At 42.7% G+C, this 14,275-nt stretch overlaps 1 protein-coding gene across 7 annotated transcripts in view; it reads left to right on the top strand.

Annotated features, from left to right (window-relative positions):
• Positions 1-14,275, top strand: part of Cux1 (cut like homeobox 1) — a 325,002-nt gene that overhangs the window by 105,145 nt on the left and 205,582 nt on the right. The gene's annotated exons all lie outside the window — the stretch shown is intronic.

Raw genomic sequence — 14,275 nt, forward strand, 5'->3', positions numbered from 1 at the left:
CTTAGTGAGAGCCTATTACAAATAAAAGTTAAAGAAGGCCGGGGATGTAGCTCGGTTATAGACTACTTGCCTAGAATCTGCCAGTGAAGGGCTGGAAGTATGGCTCTGTGGTAGGTCACTTGCCTAGAAGGTAGGCACTCCACCACTGAGCTACACACCTAGCTCTTGTTTTATTTTTTTATTTTTTGGCACTCTGTTTTTAGGCCCCACCAATCCAGCATAGAATCTGCAGGTTTCCCAGAGGGCGTATGGGGTTACTATTTCCATTACTACTTGAAAAGCCTATGTGCCCTCTTGCCCACTGCTCTCCTTTAAAGGTCTCAGGGTCTCAAGGTATGCGATCACTGCCTGCTTCCTGGAACTGACCTTGAGGTAAGGAAGGCAGTCATAGCCTGCTGTTTTTTGGTACCCAGAGCTGAGACCAGATGCCCAGACACGAGAATAGCCCAGTTCATGGTTTATTTCCAGGAAGGGAAAATAGTTGCTGATACATGTATTTTAGTTGCCACTGAATTCCCTGTTCGTTTCATTTTATCAGTTACAGTTAGGAGTTCTTTCTGTTTATTTACAGCTGCACAAGGACTTTTGGAAATTGTTTATCAACAGGGAATCTCTCTGCCAGAATCTATGCCAGGTATCGGGGATTGGTTCTGAGTGAAAGTGGAATCCCTGGCAGGATGTCCAGGGAGCCTGACTTGCCCAAGGTGCTACATCCTGAGTCTAGGAAAGGGACAGAATACACAGGTCTGAACACAGGGCTACAAGTGGGAGAATATGTCTGGTTCTAGGCTGAACCTTGCTCAAAGTTCTGAACATGTCCCAGTGTCCTGCATGTGTGTAAAGTAGGAGTCCACAGGAGGCACTGACTTGTTTTCGAAGAAAGCCTTCAGAATGTGGAGGCATGTTGGTGTGCTGGAGACTCAGGAATGCAAAGAATGTGATCTCAGAGCCCCAGGTACACAGTCAAGACTCCTCAGATTAGCCAAAAGAAGGATCCTCTCCCACTCCCTTCTCTTTCTCCCTTTTTTCTTCCCTCTTTCCCTCCCATTTTTGAGAAAATCTTATGTCCTGTCCTGGTCTTGAACTTGCTATGTAGTAGAGGATGAGCTTGAACTTAGGATCCTCCTGCTTCACCCCCTAAACATGGGGTATGTATGTTGTGCTGGAGGTGGAACCTAAGACTTTGTATATGCTAGGGAAGCACTCTATTAACTGAGCTATATCCCCAGTTCTCTTCCTTTTGGTTTTTTGAAATAGGGTCTTATTCTGTTGCCTTGGTTGGCCTTAAATTTGTGGAAGTCCTCTTGCTTCAGCCTCATGAGTACTAGGAGTTATAGGTGTGAACCATTCTAACCAGCTTGGTTATTAAGAAACCCTCAGTAAAATAATTAGCTCAGTCTGAACAGAGAACTAATTTGGATGGGATCACCTATTTTGATTTCTGGACTGTTTTTAAAGGAAACTTTAAAGCCACAAGCAAAATATCTTTAAATGTGGCCTGAAATGACTTCCTTAGTCACCCCACAGCAGTGTCCTGCTACTGGCAAAGGAGATAGTGCTTTAGCAAGGGTTTCTGGAGGTTTGGAAGTTGTTACTCCAAACCATACATGTATACGGTTTTTTAAGGTGGAAGCTTCTCAATTGGTTCCTAGTCTTTAGCCAGTGCCCTTACTTCCAGCCTGGTGTGCAGAGACCTGTGCTGGGTTTATCTCCGTCACTGCAAGTGTTCCCTGTTCTGTGCTCTGCTAACAGAGCTATAATTAACTCGCAGGACGCCAGGCAGCCAGATTCGGCCGGCCGCCAAGAAATCAGCCCCAATTACTATATTCACATTGTCAGTAATGCCCACTTCACAGCTTCTGCTAATTTGAAATAGCAAGTTCTAACTTTCCATAGTCAAATTACCATTTTTGTACTGTTCTATTACATGGTGATATTTGTCCATTATTTGGGCTATGTAAACTTGGTATTATAACAACAATTAGTTGTTGTGCACTTTCTGAAATGATTTGCAATTACATCTCTTAAGAGGCAAGCACAAGTCTGTTCTGATGGAGTGAGCAACACATTTTGCTTTGGTGCCCCACACATATCAGAAATCAGGTTTTCATAGAGAGCTCAGTGCCTTGGAGTTCCGCAATAAAAGTGAACATTTAAGTTAAAGGATGTAGGGTTAGGGATGTAACTCTGTCTGTGGAGTGCTTGAGTGTCTTGTATAATAAGTCCTGGGTTCTATATTCAGTGCCACATAAACTGGGTTAGGGGTACATAACTGTGACCCCAGCACTTGGAGGCAGGAGGATAATGGTTAAAGGTCATACATGGGCATATAGCAAATTCAAGGCCAATCTGGAGTATGTACCACTTTGCACACCTGTGCACATGCAGAATCTAAAGGAGGATGTCAGGTGTCTTGCTCTATCACTCTCTACCCTATTCTCTTGAATTAGTGTTTCTCACTGAACCTTGATCTCAACTAGAAACCAGCAAGCCCCACAAGTCTCCCTATCTCTGTCCTCTAGACCTGGGGTTACAGATGCATATTCAGCCATACCTGGCTTTTCACATGGATGCTAGGAACTTGGAACTCAGGTCCTCCCTCATACTTATGTCATGTGCACTCTTCTGTACTGAGCCATCTCCTCAGCCTCTTTGGGTTTCTTTTTAGTACTAAAGTTTTCTGCCTTCTTTATGAAAATGGAGACTTTCCTTGCCCCTTTGTTAGTTCCTTTGGGCTATTCAAATCCTTAGGGACTTCAGATCTGTGACCCCAGGTGACTATCATTGGTTCTTAAGCTGTTGTGGTTCATTGGAGCCACCTGCTGGGTCCCCCTGCTTAATGGCACTTACTGGGCAGATTGGGTAGTATGGTTTTTGGTCCCTTAACAGCAGGGAAACTTCAAGAGGTCCAGTAAGGACCACTGCAACAGTTATAGTGTCAGGATGTCAGGACACAATCAAAGGACAGTAGCCTTGGTGTGTTGAGATGAGTGTGGAAACTGGGAGGAGGTGTAGAGAAACGTTTATAGCAATGTGACATTCCAGTGGCATCCAAATGGCATTTTCAATATATTTTATAAAAATCTCAGTGCACAGTGGAGTGAAAATTAAAACATCCATCTGGGTAACGGCTGGGGGTGTACTTCAATAGTAAAGCACTTGCAAAAGTGAGCATTGAAGTTGAGGGGGCTAAGGCTCAGTTGGTAGAGTGCTTTATGCACACATGGAGTCCTCACTTCAGTCCCCTGCACCAAACACACTAGGTGTTCCAGAAACACTGAGTTTCATCTCTACACCTCAGAGAGTAAAGCCAAATCAAACCAAATAAACAAATCCATAGAGTGTCTTTTCCCAAATAGATTATCTGGGAAATGCTGGTCATTATGTGTTATTTAACCCCCTTCTCTGTCTGAGTTTCATAGTAATATTCTGAGTGTATCTGAGATTTTGTAAATGATAACATCTGTATCCATGTGTGTATACATATGAGAGGCCAGAAGCTAACCTCAGTGTTGGTGCTCAGATGCTGTCCACCTTGTATTTTTGAGACAGAGTGTATCACAAGCCCAAGACTTGACAAGCAGGCTAGGCAGACTGGCTGGCTAATGAGCCCCAGGCATGTACCACCACACTGATCTTTTTACATGGCTATCTGGTTCTAAGCCCAGGCCCTTGTGCTTGCAGGACAAGCACTTGATTGACTGAGCCATTTCTCTGGCCCATCATAGTAACAACTTATTTGGAGGTAAGGCAAGGGGCTTTCTTTTTCTTTCCAGCAGTAGTCTACCAGCACAGTCCTTGAGGGTGGGATTTCTGGGAGGAAAAGGAAGCAGGAGTACCCAGATCCCTTTAGAGGCAGATGGGTCCTTTCAAGAAGTCAGGACTCTCCTGGGCTGATGTCCTGGAGCTTAGGATTGGGAAATATGTCTGCCCTGCCCTGTCCTGAAAGTGATCTTGAAGGGGTTGACCATAGCTCCACAAGATCTGATAACCATTTAGGCTCTTCTCTTGGAACCCAAACCTTTTCTTCCACGTTTTGCCTACACTTCCTGCATCCTCCCCACTTAATTGCCATCCCAGATTCCCAGAGACTTGAGTCGTGATCTTCTCTTTATTCTCCCACCTAACCCTGAAGCAGGTCTGGTAAACTGTTGCCCACAGCTACACATTGCTGCCTATGTGGTTGAGAACTAAGAGTAACCTCCATGTTTGAAAATGGATAAATAATTGGAGAGCACTTGTCTAGAATGTTCAAAACTCTGGGCTCTACTCCTAGTACTGCCTAAAAATGGAATAGTGGCTTACAGCCAGTAATCCTAGTACTCCAGAGATGGAGGCAAGGGGATAAGGGGTTCAGAATGAGCCCTGTTACATAGAGAATTCAAAGTCAGCATGATACTTGAGAACCTGTCTTTACTTACTATTTGAATGTATATGCACGCTTGTGTGAATATAAACCACATATGTGGGAGTGCCATGGAGACCAAAAGAGAATGTTAGTTCCTTTGGTGCTGGATGAAATTACAGGCATTTGTGAGCTGCCCCTACCTGACACACACTGTCTTCCCAGATCTCAAAATTGAGCTCAAATCCCTGATCTCAGAACTGCTATGGTGTAGGCTGAGACTGGAATTGAGTGGTAGAGTGTTTGGCTAGCATGCATAAAGCCCTGAACTCTGTTCCCAGGACTACATACACCAGATGTGGGGCGCAGAACCACAGTTCCATTTTTTATCACACTGATGTATGTAGATTTATGTTTTTTCAAGCGTGATGCAAGACTACCATCTATCATCTCTTGTACTTGTTCCTCATCCCACACTGAAATGTGGCTAATTAACATTAGGGAGACAGAAGCAGGAGGATCTCTGAGTTCTAGATAGTGAGATCCTTTTTCAAGAAACAAAACAAAAATAAAATTTGATTGGAATCCACTTATGCTCATTTGCCTCCTGATTGTCCCCTGATGCTTCTTTACCACAGATTCCTTGGTGTACATACTCATCCCTACTTATACAGTTACCAGAGCAAGCTTCTAGCTCTTTCTTTCTCTCTCTCTCTCTCTCTCTCTCTCTCTCTCTCTCTCTCTCTCTCTCTCTCTCTCTGGTCTGTTCTGTTCTGTCCACACCCAGTCTTCCTAAGCTGCTGTCTTATCAGTTGCTTCCCTTGATGACAGACTACTCATAGTACCCTAAATATGCATGTTCCTGGGAAGTCTGGTCCCTAAAGTCTCTGAAAAGTCCTGCAGAAAAGAAAGTTACTCAATATGGATTAGTCTGATACCCTGAAAATTCACTAACCATAACATTGTTTTTATCTTGATCTGTTCTTATCTTTACGTGAGGGATGGCAAACTCACATGGTAAATGACAGTCAAATACTACAAGCTTGTCAGTACATTCAGCCTCTTGTACTTCTCAGTTCTGCTGTAAGCCTGCCTTATACCGTATGTAAGTGGTGAGGGTATCTATATCTTTATAAAACATTATTTAAAACAAGCAAGCAAGCAGGATACTGATAGATTTGGCTCTCAGGCTGTTGTTTATTGAACAGTGATTCCCAAAGTGTGTTCTTTATCTGGGGAACTGGTTAGAAATGTATATCCTCAAGTATCCTAGGCTATAGGGGTCAGACCAGCATCGTCTGCACCTTACCAGCCACTGTGTTGAGGCTGACTCTGGTGTCCTGGAATGTTTCTTCCCTAGTAGTTAATGTATGGGTTGTTGAGTCCCTGCTGCTGTCACCAACTTCTATGTGGAGGTGTCAACCCAACAGTATTTATGGAGCCCTAACCACCTATCCTGATCTTTTGGTTTTCTTGTCTACACTCCACAGTCGTCATGCATACTACCTGCAGGCTTTCATCTTTGCACGTGGGCTCTGCAGTTGGGCATTGCACCCACCTCTGTGTTTTTGCAACCACCAAAGTGCATGCTGAATGTGACTAATATTAATGCTGTTCATACTTAGGGAAGCAGAAGAACTGCATTGTGAGCTCTTGTGCCTGATTGTGGTCTGTGGTCCACATGCTGTGTGTCCCTGTGTGAGGAGGAGTGGGGAAGTGGAGTCAGCAACTCAGGGGTTCCTGATTTTCCATGGTTCTGAGAAATGCTCATGGTGGGAGGCCTTGCAGCCGTTTCCTCTTCTTACTCCACTCTGACTCAGGGATTGATTGATGTTTGGAAACTGTGACTCATCTTGTTAGGAAAGGAACAGGAAATTTTCTTCTCCCCCGTTCCCCTCCCCATCAAATAGGTAATAAATAAAGGCAGCTGAGATCACATTTGGTGCAGTGGGGAAGCTGCAAGTACAAGGCTGGTTTTCATAACCAGACACTTCTTGCAGAAAGATGCCTGAAGTGTTTTTGTTCAGTCTTCTTAGTAAAATTACAGAGTTGCTCTGTGGATTTGCCCCCTTTGGGAAGATCTTTGGGGAATTTTATACCATCCAAATGAAGTTCACCTACTTTTTTCTTTAGTAAGAGATGTGGGAGTGGGCCGCACCACCTCTGAGTTTCCAAGTGAATATACAGAGTGGTGAGTAACGATGGTTTAAACTGGTGCACTAAATGTGAAAGAGTAAGATGTTCCAGGTTTACATCATGAACCAAATACAGATTATCTGGACTGTAGGCTGAGGCTCAGTCTGGTGCCAGGGTGCCGGCGACTGTGGGTCTCCTGTTTTGTCTCACAACATCAAGTAGTCAAGTGGATGCCCTGCTTTTGCTTGTAGGAGTCACCTTCTGGGTACTAAGGAGATAGCTCAGTGGATAAGAGCTGTATCTGTGTAAGCAAGAAGACCTAAGTTTGAATCTCCGGCACTCACGTAAAATACAGAACCTTGACATGCCTATCTCAGTGTTGTGAGGGGTGGAGCAAATAGGAGGGTCTCTGGGGCTTGTTGGTGGAGCTACCATACCTAGCTCCAGGTTCAGTGAGACCGCCCCTGTCTTGAAGGAATAAAGCAGAGCATGATTAGAACAGAACAGTTAGCATCTTTCCTTGGCACATGTTCGAGGATGGAGACACACACACACGGACGGACCACACAATATGCTCATAGCACTGTGGTGTGGGAATACCTGAGGAGCATTTTGTATCTACCTTTTCATGCTGCCTGTGTTCAGTGTGACCTAAATTTTTTAGATTCTTTATTGTGGATAATTTGGGGGAAAAACATTTCCAATTGTGACTCAAAATGAGGGTTTTATAAATGGTGACCATTGGAATTATTTTATTACGCCTATCTTTGTTACTTGCCAGGCTCAATAGCCAGTGTGGCACAAGAAGGGCCTCTTCCCGGGGTTTTGTACCACCTGCTGGAGTCTAAGCAGGTGTTCTACCATTAAGCTATGCCCTCAGCCCCTCATTGGGGGACTTTAGGCAGGAACCCTACCACTGAGCCATGCCTCCAGCTTTTTACTGTATATAGCAGACTCATGGTGCACACTGGTACTATTTTGTCTCCAGTGTTGATGGGAAGACACTGTGGCATAGATATTTCATGTCTTGCCACGCTGTTTTCAGATGGCGCACACTTGAATCTATCAATTGTCACCTTGCCTGGCAATGACAAGCAGCAAGTTACACGCTTCACTTTCTCCCGTGATGTTGTAAACTGTACTCTCACCAAATAGAAAGTGAATTGCACAGAAATACTTGAACTTAGAAGATGTTAAAATAAAGTTTTCCAGTGCCTTGCCTAGAATCCTCCAGCAAGAAGCCAGGGTGTGACTCAGTAGTAGAGTGCCTGCCTAGAATCCTAAAGTGGGGGCCTGAGGATGTGGCCACTAGTAGAAAGCCTGGCTAACATGCAAGAGGCCCTGAGTTCAATCTCCATTTCAACACCGAAAAAAAATGTAGAGAGAAAAATAGGGCCAATATGGTAGGTAGAAGTCAGCATCGTCACCTCCTTATCGTGGTACATGCTGCAGCCGCCATTTGAAATGAGTATTATCTTCAGGCTCGTAGCACCACTGTGAACACACCCATCTTGTCTGCAGGCAGGTTTATAGGGTCTTTGTGACACTGGCCTACCGATGCTGACTGAGGTAATTTCCTTTTCTGTGCTGGGTTCAGCTTGTGCAGAAGCAATCTGGTTATATTTGGCACCAACTAACTTGTTGGGGAATGACACCAGATACACAGATTAGGATCTGACTCATAGTATATTCAGTTCAAATAGGTCAGTTTTTAAAAACTCAAATGAATTCCAAATCAACTTTTCTCTCAGAGATCTTTTAAAAGGGTGGCTGTTTGCTTGAGTCCCTTTTGAAAATGGACACCTGACGAACTTTAGATTTCTGTGACCTGTTGATTAAGAATTAGTGTTCAGGGGAAAAATTCAGCATGTTATATGAATAAGAATGTGCACTCTGAAACACTAAAAAAATGATTGAGTAGGAGGGAGTGATAAAGGGTAGCAGGAGGTGAAAATGTCAACATGCACATATACATGTATGTAATTGCCAAAGAATAATGGATTCAAAAAGGGGAACAACCTAATGTCCCAAGAAGTATTTTTTTTTAATGGCAGATTAATTCATTGAAATTATTCCAGGAATGTTTGTTAAAAGCAAGAAAAAACTGCCAAGCAGGGTTGTATACACTTGTATCACAGGACTTGCGAGACTGCTATGGGAAGATCCATGCTATCTTGACTACATAGCAAGACCATGTCTCAACAGCCCCCACCCCTGAAAAAAATGACATGGAAAGTATTATGATATGACTTAATATAAGAATTGCAGATGTTTTCTCAAGCTAATTTTATGAACCACACAAATTCATACAAATATTGAATGGTGTGTGACATGGGCTATTAAGTACAAGTTTGTGTGTCTGTCTGTGTATGTGTGTACGGTGTGTGTAGTGTGCCATGTGTGAGCTAGTATACATGTGACATGACATGATGTAAAGATCAGAGAACAACTTTCAGAAGTCAGTTATCTCTTTCCATTATGGATTCTGAGGACCAGACTTGGTTTGTTCAGTTTGCACAACGAGCAGTCTCACTTGCAGAGCCATCTCACCAACCCAGCTTTCTAAGACAGGCCCTCTTATTGGCCTGGAACTTATGAAGGAGGCTAGAACAGCTGGCTAACAAGCTGCAAGGATCCACCTGTCTCCGCCTCCCCAGCTCTGGGATCACAAATGTGGTCTACCACACCCAGCTTTTTTTTAAAAAAAAAAAAAAAAAAAACTTGGATTTTTGCAAGGTAAGCACTTTACTGACTGAGCTATTTCCCCAGCCCTCCCACAACATTCTTAAGTGGGAAATAGAGGTTAGCAGAGCCAGATTCTAGGCCTTCAGAAACCCAACCTGCTATGTATTGACTATGGTTTGTGGAGGGTAATTTCCATGCTCAGTGTTAGCATCCAGTCTGTTAAAGTTGATACAGTGGAGTGGTGCCTTGCAAAGTGCTCAAAATTGCTAAGACCAAGAAAAGGGAGCCTATTGTTGAGACATCCATCTGGGGTGTTCCTGTTGGGGTTATGTTGCTGAGCCTTGTTACATGCAAATATTTATACATAAAAATAGTGTCCTTCCAGAAGTTTACAATTCAGAGGTGGGAAGGGGCGTACAACATAACAAACACCAAAATTGGGTGGGTATTGAAATTGCATGGATGCTGGATAAGGAAAGTCTGCCCAGCAAACCCCGAGGGAGCTAAGGAAAGGTGGAAAGGAGATGTCATGTGAACTGGGTGCCTACTTAGACCCTGAGTGACATGTTGGAGCTGCAAACTTGGAGAACATTATAAGACAGAAAAACTCAAGGACATGACTGGGTGGGCAGGTAGCCTAAAAGACTATTGTTGTGTGGCATGGAGGCTTTAATTTTCATTTGAGCAGGTATCTAGTAGATACTAATTTTTAATTTTATTATTTGGTCTTTTTCCGTGGAGAAGGTGGAGTTGAACCTAGAAGCTTGTGCTTGCTGGCCAAGCACTGTCCCACTGAGCCATAGTATCCAGCTCCTCACTGGGGGTTCTAGGCAAGCGGACTATCTCTAAGCTGTATCTCTAGCCTTTTTAAGTTTTTATTTGAGTACAAGTTCTTGTTAAGTTCTTGAGGCAGGCCTTGCATTTGTAATTCTCCTGCCTCAGTCTCCCTTATATCTTTACTTTAAGGAAACACAGAGCGCTCTCTCTCTCTCTCTCTCTCTCTCTCTCTCTCTCTCTCTCTCTCTCTCTCTCTGTGTGTGTGTGTGTGTGTGTGTGTGTGTGTGTTTTAGAGTATAAAAATTAGGAAGCATGACTCGCATCATTTCTGGACTGCCTTTCCTCTTACTCCCTCATCTGTTCCATATACAGCTTGCTCTGTATTCCCTTGTCACCTCATACCATAGTAATTTTTTTTTATAGTCTAGTCTCTAAATAATTTGTCTTTCTGGTCATTTTCCCATTAGAGATAACTCTCCCTAACGTGGGCATCTGTCTGGTTTGAACACAGAGCCCTGAATATCCCATCCTCGGTACCAGCCAAAGCCCTTCTGCTTTTTTGGGTGCTGTGAATCAGGCGGGGAAGGAAGCTCACATCAAGCCTCTAATTATTTCTGTTGAAACTGATGATATTGAGGGTGGAGTGCACAGCTTCATCCTCTGTGTGTGCATGTCTCTTTCCCCTTGTACAAGAAGTATATTCTTTCCTGTCGTGTTTGTTCCTGCTTGATTGGGGAGGCTGCTGTTTTCATTGTTTAATTAATGGGAACATGTTCTCTTTAGGATCTCACCATGGACAGATTTTCTGTTTGAACATGGCACAACGTGTGGACCTTTTTAAGCCTAGTTACACGCTTACCTCTTTATAGGGCAATAACTAGATTCATTTTGCAACCCTTTTCAGAATAGCATTGTTGTTAGGCTGTTTTAATAAGATTTCACTGACACGGAGATGCCCCAGGTGGCACAGCTGCTTCACAGGCACATAGACCCTTAAAGTGTATTTTAGGGGATGTTTTATATCAGGCTTCTACCCTAGACTGAAATCACTTGCTATGTGCCTGAAGGTTCTTTTCAGTATCTCTATATTGTAATTTATCTGGGATGTTTTATTGCAGTGAAGCTCCCTGTATTTGTCCTGCCCTGTTCTAGGTTTTGCTAAGGAAGATTGACATTTGTTTTGCATAGATTTTGCAAAGGGACTGACATTAAATCACACGACTAATTGTGAGATTCCTTTTTTTACTAAGGAGCTGTGACTTTGGGGGGGAAACTTAGAAAGATCCCCTTAATATGTTTTTCTCTTCCTGCCCCCTGACCTCTCTCTTTGGGTGAGTGTGGGTATATTTTAAGGCAATTTCAGTATGTAGCCCAGGTTAACCTCAAACTTAATTGGCCTCCTACCTCAGCCTTCAGAGTTCTGGGAATACAAGTATGTGCTCCCATGACTGGCCTAAGGAACCTGATCATATAAAGAGAATTGGTGGGCTAGAAGATACTCATTTTTTTAAATTGATTTTTATTGGCTCTACATTTTTCTTTGCTCCCCTCCCTGCCCCTCCCTCCCCTTCAACCCTCTCCCAAGGTCCCCATGCTCCCAGTTTACTCAGGAGATCTTGTCTTTTTCTACTTGCCATATAGATTAGATTCATGTATGTCTCATTTGAGTCCTCTTTGTTGTCTAGGTTCTCTGGGATTGTGATTTGTAGGCTGGTTTTCTTGGCTTTGTATTTAAAAACCACTTATGAGTGAGTACGTATGATAATTGTCTTTCTGGGTCTGGGTTACCTCACTCAAAATGATGTTTTCTAGCTCCATCCATTTGCCTGCAATTTTCAAGATGTTGTTATTTTTTTTTCTGCTGTGTAAATGTACCACATTTTCCTTATCCATTCTTCAGTAGAGGGGCATTTAGGTTGTTTCCAGGTTCTGACTATGACAAACGATGTTGCTCTGAACATAGTTGAGTACATGCCCTTGTGGCATGGTTGAGTATCCTTTGGATTTATATCCAAAAGTGGTATTTCTGGGTCTTGAGGAAGGTTGTTTACTAATTTTCTGAGAAATCGCCACACTGATATCCAAAGGGTTGTACCAGCTTGCATTTTCACCAGCAATGCAGAAGTGTTCTCTTTACCCCACAACCTCTCCAACATAAGCTGTCATCAGTGTTTTTGATCTTGGACATTCTTATAGGTATAAGATGGAATCTCAGAGTTGTTTTGATTTGCATTTCTCTGATGACTAAGGATGTTGAGCATTTCCTTAAGTGTCTTTCAGCCATTTTAGATTCCTCTGTTGAGAGTTCTCTGTTTAGGTCTGTACTCCATTTTTGTTGTTGTTGTTGTTGGATTATTTGTTCTTTTCATGACCAATTTCTTGAGTTCTTTGTATATTTTGGAGATCAGACCTTTGTCTGATGTGGGGTTGGTGAAGATCTTTTCCCATTTTGTAGGCTGTTGTTTTGTCTCATTGACTGTGTCCTTTGCTTTACAGAAGCTTTTCAGTTTCAGGAGGTCCAATTTATTATTTCTCTCAGTGTCTGTGCTACTGGGGTTATATTTAGGAAGTGGTCTCCTGTGCCAATGTGTTCAAGTGTACTTCCTACTTTCTTTTCTATGAGTTTCAGTGTGGCTGGCTTTATGTTGAGGTCTTCGATCCATTTGGACTTGAATTTTGTGCATGGTGATAGATAAGGATCTATTTTCATTCTTCTACATGTTGATATTCAGTTATGACAGCACCATTTGTTAAATATGCTTTCTTTTTTCCATTTGATTTTTTTTTTTTTGCTTCTTTGTCAAAAATCAGGTGTTCGTAGATGTGTGGATTAATATCCAGGTCTTCAGTTCCATTGGTCCTCTTGTCTGTTCTTATGCCAGTACCAGGCTGTTTTCAGTACTGTAGCTCTGTAGTAGAGTTTGAAATCAAGGATTGTGATGCCTCCAGAAGTCCTTTTATTGTACAGGATTGTTTTGGCTATCCTGGGTTTTTTGCTTTTCCATATGAAGTTGAGTATTGTTCTTTCGAGGTCTGTGAAGAATTTTTCTGGTATTTTGATGGGCATTGCCATTGCATCTGTAGATTGCTTTTGGTAAGATTGGCATTTTTATTATGTTGATTCTACCTACCTAAGAGCATGGGAGATCTTTCCATTTTCTGGTGTCTTCTTCAATTTCTTTTTTCAAAGATTTAAAGTTCTTGTCATACAAGTTTTCCACTTGTTTGGTTAGAGTTACTCCTAGATATTTTATGCTATTTGTGGCTATTGTGAAGGGTGATGATTCTCTGATTTCTTTCTCAGCCCTTTTATCATCTGAGTACAGGAGGGCTACTTATTTTTTTGAGTTAATCTTGTATCCTGCTACATTACTAAAAGTGTTTGAGTTGTAGAATTTCCTTGGTAGAATTTTTGGGGTCGCTTATGTAAACATATCATCAGCAAATAGTGAGAGTTTGACTTCTTCTTTTTTGATTTGTATCCCCTTGATCTCCTTTTGTTGTCTTATTGCTCCTAGCTAGGACCTCAAGAACTGTATTGAATAGGTATGGAGAGAATGGACAGCCTTGTCTTGTTCCTGATTTCAGTGGGATCACTGTGAGCTAGAAGATATTCTTTTCCTGAGCATTTTTTTTTAACAGCTTTGACTGTTTGGCCAGGCGGCCCTTTCTTCCTCCTTCCCTGTAAATGTTTCTTTCTGGTTGCCTAGTTTTAAACAGGGAACTTGAGCAAGGCATTTCAGTGTAGTAGGGAGAGAGCCCTGAGATGGCTGTGTAAAGAGGTAAGGGATGATGGTTCTGGGCAGGGGGAAGCTCAGCCCTAGGCTGGGGCTGTGCGGATCTCTAACAGGGACCCACAAGGGGTTAGGTTTGCAGGGCTGGCAGTGAGGAACCTACCTCACAAACTTTTAAATTGGAGAACTTGGAAGTGTAGTGGGGCATTCAAGCAGAGCTGTCTAGGCAACATGCCAGCCCTCAAGAATAAGGGTGTGAGTCTGGGTGTCCATGGATTATGGGGAGTTAAACTTTTCCTTTCTTGTGTCTTTTGATGGTCACAAGGTTATTGTGAGGACCCAGCTCAGTATACATAAAATCTTTCTTTAAAATGTGTTTAATTTTTTTTATATATATGTATGGGGCCAAAAGAGGGAATCAGACTCCTTGGAATGAGTTACAGATGGTTGTAAGCCACCATATGGTGCTGGGAATTGAACCTAGACCCTCTAGAAGAGTAGCCAGTGCTTTTAAACTCTGAGCCATCTCTCCAACCCACAAAAACATTTTTGTCAACTTTGAACCAGCTATATTAGTTATCACCCTCATCATTAGTCT

The sequence above is a fragment of the Myodes glareolus genome, chromosome 2 (genome assembly GCF_982192425.1).
Source record: "Myodes glareolus chromosome 2, mMyoGla1.1, whole genome shotgun sequence".
Classification (NCBI taxonomy): Eukaryota; Metazoa; Chordata; class Mammalia; order Rodentia; family Cricetidae; genus Myodes; species Myodes glareolus.